A 7,859-nucleotide genomic window follows, 5' to 3' on the forward strand; every position below is an offset into this window, starting at 1 on the left:
TTTTGGTGCTTACGGAATTTTCATAACTCCATAGCTTTTGGAGCGGCTATCCCTACCAATTCTATTTTCTTTGATGATATTATTGATAGATCGTATTTTTATATTTCTAATAGATGTAGCAAAACTAAGCTTAGTTTGACCGTTTGGATCCATAATCCGGCTTTAGTCTCTTCTTTATTGTAATGCATTTTGTCTAGTTCCTTGCTAGTCTTTTAATAATATTTTATGTCGATAAAAAAATGTTTGTAACTCATTATTACAACTTTCAATTATACAAATTAGAAGTATAACCACTCACGAAATATTGTGGTTCTGAAATTAATAATAACAAAGACAATTTTAAAGTTAGTTTTTGCTTTGGAAAATAACACTTTTAGGATATCTTTTGAAAGCATTACATCGGTGGTCCTTATAGTTTAAAATCGAATATTTGTGTAATGTTTTCTAAAACTATTTTGAAAATATTGTTATACTCTTTGGGTTGGGCCAGTTATGTGAGTTAGGGTTAGGCCCATTATATATTTCGGGTTGGGCGGCGCATTATACTCTTTAGGTTGGGCCCATTATGTATGATGTATCCATGTGGATAGCAGAGTAGGTAGGTTGTGCTAGAGCCAAGGACTTTGTATGGATACATTGTATGTATGATGTAATATGTGGTATATTAGGGAACTCACTAAGCTATATGCTAACGGTTGTGTTTAATATGTTTTGTAGGTTGTTCGTGAGTAGAGTTGGCGGAACTATACACACACATTGAAGATATTGATATTCACTGTTTTTGAAATTGGACTCTGATAACATTATGGTTTCCAACAAATGAATTTCACTTATTGCTTTTAACTTAAAGGTTTTAACTGGTTAATTTGTTTTAAAATGAAAAATATATTTGTAAGTTTTGGGATGTTACATGTTAGTATCAAAGCCTTAGTTTGAGGGATTTGGACGTGCGTTACGGTGTGTCTGAACTCATGCTAAGGACTTAGAGATTTCTAAACTAAGATTTTAAAAGGGAATGTTTTATTCAAAGAAAATTAAGAAAATATTTGAATCAGAAACATGAGCTCGATCTTTTGTCATGTTCTTACTTGATTGTTTACCTAAGATTGTAAACATGGTTTCCTGATTTAACTTCAAGTTTAAAAAGAAGTATTTGATGTATATAGTCAGCCAAAGCTCATGAAGTAAGTGATTCCCAATATACCGATATGGTTAGGTATTTGTGTCGTGGATCGTATGCATGCTAGGTTATAGATTAAGGATCTATTCATGAATTGCATAATATAATTGTCTGAGTAGTATAGATGCTTCGTATGCCTTTCGTGCTAATTAAAATATGCGCTTTGGAATCTTTGTGTGATATTGTTGAGTTATTAATCGAATTCCATAAGGGTTTTACATAAATGGATCTAATAGCCTTAGAATTTCTAGTTTGGCCTCATTAATTGTTCATTGTCTAGTTGTAGTTTAGGGTGGAGATATTTATTCGAATGTCTATTTTATTATGGTTTATGTATGATTGTGCATTCGTGAGTCATTTCCTATGATGTTAGTTGAGAGTTGTTCGGCTTGTGGGTTTGTGGGAAAGGAGAATCCTAGAGAGAGTCTAGGAAGTGTAGTATTATACATATGTCTAGATGTATGCATGTGTGCTAGGAGTTTGTATGAGTCAAGTGAAATGACTTGGGAGTCTTGGAACAATCCTTAGATCAGGTATGGATAAGTGTGGAAGGTAGTATTAGACTTGTACTACTAAAAGCATATGATCCATACTTGGGTCTAGGAGATGTTACAGGAATACCAAGGAACTTGTAGGTGGGTATGCATAGTGTGGGTTAGCTTCGTGTATTGATTTTGATGAGTTTCCTTTATCTTTCATATTTCGGATGGTGAGCTTTCGTGTTGGAGATTCAGGTCTGAGTGAGAGGGATATCCGTGACATCATCACTACAGAGGTTTTGAGGTTCAGATAGAGGATTTTCCTGGTTTGATCAGAACAGTTAGGGAGGAGCGGATTTCAGTGTTGGAAGATCGCCTTAGGATTCTATAGGCCGAGTTGGAGACCAGTCGGCCATGGGTCTGTGAGGTTACCTTCAAGGAGTTTAATGCTTGTGGAGCTCCTCGTTTCATGGGGAGGAGGGAGCTTATTGCTAGAATACATTGTATCACCATTATAGAGAGTGTCTTTCTCACCAGGTTTTGCTAGGCATAGGCCAAAATCAGGTTTGTAGCATGTATGTTACACGACAGAGCTTGGGATTAGTGGCGCGATGTTGTTTAGGTCCTTGAATTAGGTGCGGTACTGTCTATGAACTGGGAGTATTTTGTTACCAGTTTCAAGATGTAGTTTTTCCCATAAATCGAGGTTTAATAGTTGGCTAAAGAGGATTTGGCGCATGAGCAGACTATAAACACATCGGTTGAGATCACTGCCAAGTTCAGAGAGAGAGAAAAATAGAGAGAGAGAGAGAGCATTGCTTTGCCCACAACATAAAACGACATGGGAGATGAGGATGAGTCGCTACAATGATATGTTGAGGATGCAGATCTGAGAGTTCTTAAAATTTTCCAGCTGTGAGACTCTTTCTGATTTAAAGGAGGCAACCATGGATAGAGTGATGGAGTTAGAGACCCAACAGCAGAAGCGGAAACAACATCAGGTTCATGTATCGGTATCAATAGACAAGAAGACAAGAATGACTAACGATTAGACAAGAGATCAAAGGATACACGGTGTAACATCCCAAGTTCAAGAATATATGTCCGGGGTGCTATATGTAAATAAAGGAATAGACTCGGCGAGTAGGTATCTTGACTCGTCGAGTCAGAGCGGGTTTTGGCTACGTGTTAAGTGACCAACGCGCCGAGTAGGCGGCGTGACTTGACAAGTTGGTGCTGGGAAGAGAAAACCCTAAAATCTAGGGTTTGCACCCTATTTAAAGAACTTTATGTCCTCACCTCAGCCTCTTTGTTACCCCTTGAGAGTCAGTAAACCCTAAATCGTGTAAACCTCCATTGTTGAATGATTTGAAGCTTTAGAAGAGGATTATAGTGAAGGAAACTTGTAGATCAAGAGGCTAGCATCAAGGAGTTCGTGTAGATCCAGAATCTACTTCATCTTGGGCACATTTCTGAGGTAACAAGTCATTACCTTGAGCTTTTCCCTTCTAGATCTATTCATGGATGATGATTTGGGGCTATTTAGCATGTTTGGAATCCATTTCAGGTTTTGGGTCTAGATCTGGGGTTGCAACTTCAGATCTAGACTTATCTTGGTCCATGGAGGCATAAAGTATCAGCCTTTAGCTTGTTTGTGAGCATTCTAGTCTTGAACCTTCTCTCTATTTTGTATCGAGCCAAAATCACCTTGCGTGCACATAAAGTTGGAAACTTTACATGTAAAACTAGCCCTAGGAGTCCAGATCTATGACTTGGAAGTCGTGGGATGGACTGAAATCGTTTGAATGAGGATGACTTAAGTGAACTTAGCGAGTCTGTTCTTGGACTCGGAGAGTCGGGTCGTGAGTTGTGCGGTTTCTGAGTTCATGAACTCGGTGAGTCACTAGGTTGACTCGGCTAGTAGGGTTAACCAGGAAGGTTGACTTTGACCAAGACTTTGACTTTGACAAAGAGTTGACTAGTTTGACTTCCAAGGGCATTTTGGTAAATTAGGCACTTATAGATATGGTTTCATCAAGTGTTAGGTAGGGGAGTTTGTGTCCGTGAGCAGAGGATTTGATCTTATCTCTTCAGTTCAACATTTCAAGGTGAGTTATCCTCACTATACTCAAGTGTCTAAGGCAACAAGGCCGGCCCTTTGATTTGATATTTAAGATAGTTAGTATTGTGATATGATAGCTCGGTATCCTGGTAGATAGGATGGTTACGTGCTAGTACGATCGGTTAGATAGCATCCTGGTAGATCAGATGTGATTATGTTTAGTGACCTATAGTTAGGTCTAAATGTCTGTATGCTGGTAGGAGATTACCTGTTATATGTGCACATGATTGATTTTTAGTGGAGGGTATTCCATCCCGAGGATGATAGAGCCCTAGTATGTTATCTTGGTAGACTATGATATGATTACTGATATAGGTGCACATGTTTATTTGATAGTATGTGGGCAATCCAACCCGATGGTTGTGGGCCAAGAGTATTCCATCCCGAGGATGATTGGACTCATAGTAGGTGGGCATTCCAACCTGATGGTTGGGTTCTGGGGTATTCCATCCTGATGGATGATTGGACCTATAGTATTTATTGTATGTGTAGGAGTGTGGGCATTCCAACCTGAATGGTTGTGGGCCAAGAGTATTCCATCCGAAGGATGATTGGACTCGTAGTATGCTGGCATTCCAACCCGATGGTTGAGGGCCTAGGGTATTCCATCCTGATGGATGATTGGACCCATAGTAGTTTTTGTATGTGTAGGAGTGTAGTTATTGTATGTGTAGGAGTGTGGGCATTCCAACCCGATGGTTGTGGGCCGGGAGTATTCCATCCCGAAGATGATAGGACTCGTAGTATGTTAGCATTCCAACCTGATGGTTGAGGGCCAGGGGTATTCCAACTCGATGGTTGACTGGACCCATAGTATGATGTTCATTTTTGTATGTGTATTCTTGTATGTGTATGGGTATTTTGGGGGTAATTCACTAAGCTTTCGGGCTTACAGTTTTAGTTTATTGTTTCAGGTACATCAGGAGATCGTGGCAAGGCAAAGGCATGATCGTACAACTCCTCGATTTTTATGACTTTGTTTCTGGGATACTCTAATATGATACATTTTGAAAACAAGTTTTGTAATGGTTAATGGTTTTGGAAATGTTTTAAAAGTTTTAAATTGGCTTGAATTTTATCGATGTTACACACGGATTATGTGGCAGAGTGGTTGGGTGCACCGGGGTATTTGTTGTGCACCAGATTCTAGGTGTTTCAGATGTAGTCAAAAGGGTCACTGAAGTGGGGAATGTAGTTAGAAGTAGGCGAGGGTATGTTTCTTTTGCGGTCATCTAGGCCATGTTAAGGCTGATTTTCCATGGAGAGTAGATGGGATAGTTTTTGATCAAGCACCTTTAGCCTGATTGTTATCAAATTAACAACATGGGACAGTTAGAGTCCCAAGGTCCGGGGCGTGAGTTATCAGTTTCTTTAGTCGGTCACGTGCAACATTCACGGATGTCATCAGCACTTTCTATTTATGTTTTTGTTGTTTCAATTGTAATCCTTGATAATGTGATGAATTGTATTTATCTTATTCGGCTTTGGTTCTGCATTGAATTATTTTTTGTGATTGGTTTTCTTGTTTTTGTGTGGTTTGGCCAGGAAGTTTGTAAGGTTATGGAGTCATTGAAGTCTAGTTATTTCCAACTAGATGGAGTCATTTATTCAGGACACAAGATTGAAGAATTCAAAGTCATCTTGAAGTTTAATATTCAAGGATGGATTGGAGTAGGTTTGGATTGTTGCCAGGGATTAACCAAGTAAGAAGATGCCATGAATCTCGTTATCTCATCTGATGACTAGGAGTATCGGTGGCGGCACAGGATATAGTTAATAATTAGGCTCAAGTTAAGGGTTGTGTAAGGGACTCTCCGCCTATTCTTGTTTGATGAAGGATTTAGGGTTTGAAACACAATCCAAACACATAATGGGTTCTAGTGGGCCAAGGGTCTGTTTCACATCAGTGTAAGCTAGATTTTATGTATAGTTCTTGCATGAAAGTCCATGGTTGGAACGTGGTAGGAAAAAGTGTAGTTGGGTTGTAGCAACCGAAGTGATTGTAAGACTACGGGAAGACCATAAAATTCAGATGAGTCGAAATAGACCATGGAGTGGGACCCGTAGGCTGAAATCAATGTTTTAAAACCCGGGTTGAACTGGCCGGTTCAACCGGTTGGACCGTGACCCGAGGTAAAAGACGGGTCATTTGAGAACGGTTGTTTGTAAAAATGCGGACCGGATTAGGGTTGATCTAATATGATAAAGGCAAGTTTCCATAAGATAAATATCAAAAAAATCCTGAATCTGGCCCTTCCTGACGCTTGGACTCGCCGAGTGCACCATGGGACTCGTCGAGTCAGGCCAACTTGCTGAGTCCACCATGGGACTCGCCGAGTCCATGACTCAGAAACACAAAATTCGAATTTTGTAGGTAAGATTCAAACAAACAAGCAACAATTTAATAGAAACCAATCTAGGCTTTGATACCACTGATGGGTTTTAGCCATATGAACATTCCTATGTGCATATGCAAACCCTAATGCTTGGATATAGGTTTCTCTAATTAAACATGCTTTGAATCCAAGACTTCTAATGACTAATTAAGTATAAGAACGATACAAAATCAGATCTAGAAGTTTACCTTTGAATCTCTTGTTTTGATCTTGTTGTCTTGGAGCTCTAGAGTCACAATTGTCACTCCTCTAATGGCTTACAAACACCAACTAGCAAGGTGGATGATTTGAGAGAGAGGTTAGGGAAGAAATCGGCCAAGGGTACTTTACTTTTGAAGAGATGCCGATTTCCCTTGCCCTACGGGTCTATTTATACTTGTAAGGCTCTTAGGGTTTCACCCTTAAACCCTAGTTGGTTAATCTTTCCTTAAAGCAATCCAAATCCTTTCCATGATAAGCCTTGGACGAATTTGAGGCTATCCCAAGCCCTAGAATTCGTCCATCCTCTATCCAAGAAGGATTTATAGCCCAAAGTGTAACTATCAAACAATTGACAGTTTATACCCTCTTATTTAATTAATCTCCTTAAGTCACCAAATTAATACTAATTAATCTATGACTTATATTAATCAAATAAAAATATTATTATTCCTTATATTATTCTCATAATATATTAATAATATCTATTCTCTCATAATAAATCATCTTGTCAAGTTGCTATGGTGCAGGCAACCCAAAAGGACTATGCACAATCGGGTCAAATATTTGCCTAATATAGTTGCAGCCTTAGACACTATTCCAACAGTCTCCCACTTGGATAAGTCTAGTAACTATATGCACAAGTACACATCAATTCAGTTCTGAACGGGCCCCGCACATAAGTCAAATCAAATCATCGATCTCCGATTCATTCAACATAGAACTTAATCGAACACATCAATTCAGTTCTGACCGGGCCCGACACATAAGTCAAATCAAATCATTGAGCGGACGAGATATCGTTTTTACCCTCTTAGGATAAACGTTACAGATAAACTTCGACTTATATGCATTTACTTATTCATTAATCAACTATATACAACAATGCGTTTTATAACATCGAGTTACCAATGCGTTTTTGCATTATCAATGTACAATCAATTAACAAATAACAAACCATATATCTAGGTTTTAAGACTATATGATATTATCGTCTTGCGATCACCTTTTTATATCATATTCCATAAGGTGATTCCAGCAAGCGCGGGTTTGTTCCAATGCTCAAAACTAGTTCATAAGCACTCATGAACGTCACAACAATCGTTTGCTATGTCTAATACCATTTAGACATTCTACGCACAAATTCACGACAATCTTCATTCATATCTACTTCCAACATATGAACGATTGTGGACAATTTGAATAATTCGATTATTCTTAATAAATTCAATTATTCTGGAAGTCAAAACATGCAAAGTGAAACAATAGTTTAAACAATTAACATAAGACAGTAACATCACTCATAAATAAAACTCCTTTATTTAATCATCAAATGTTAATTACATTTATCTATTACACGTTTCTAATACTATCTAATCTATGCTAATATCATCCTTCAGCCTAATGCTCCTAGCAAGTTGCAAGTGCTTAACCCTACTCAGTCCCTTTGTAAGCGGATCTGCTGGGTTATCTTCCGATGATAT

The sequence above is a fragment of the Lactuca serriola genome, chromosome 4 (genome assembly GCF_051521515.1).
Source record: "Lactuca serriola cultivar US96UC23 chromosome 4, Lser_US96UC23_V15, whole genome shotgun sequence".
NCBI classification, from domain to species: Eukaryota; Viridiplantae; Streptophyta; class Magnoliopsida; order Asterales; family Asteraceae; genus Lactuca; species Lactuca serriola.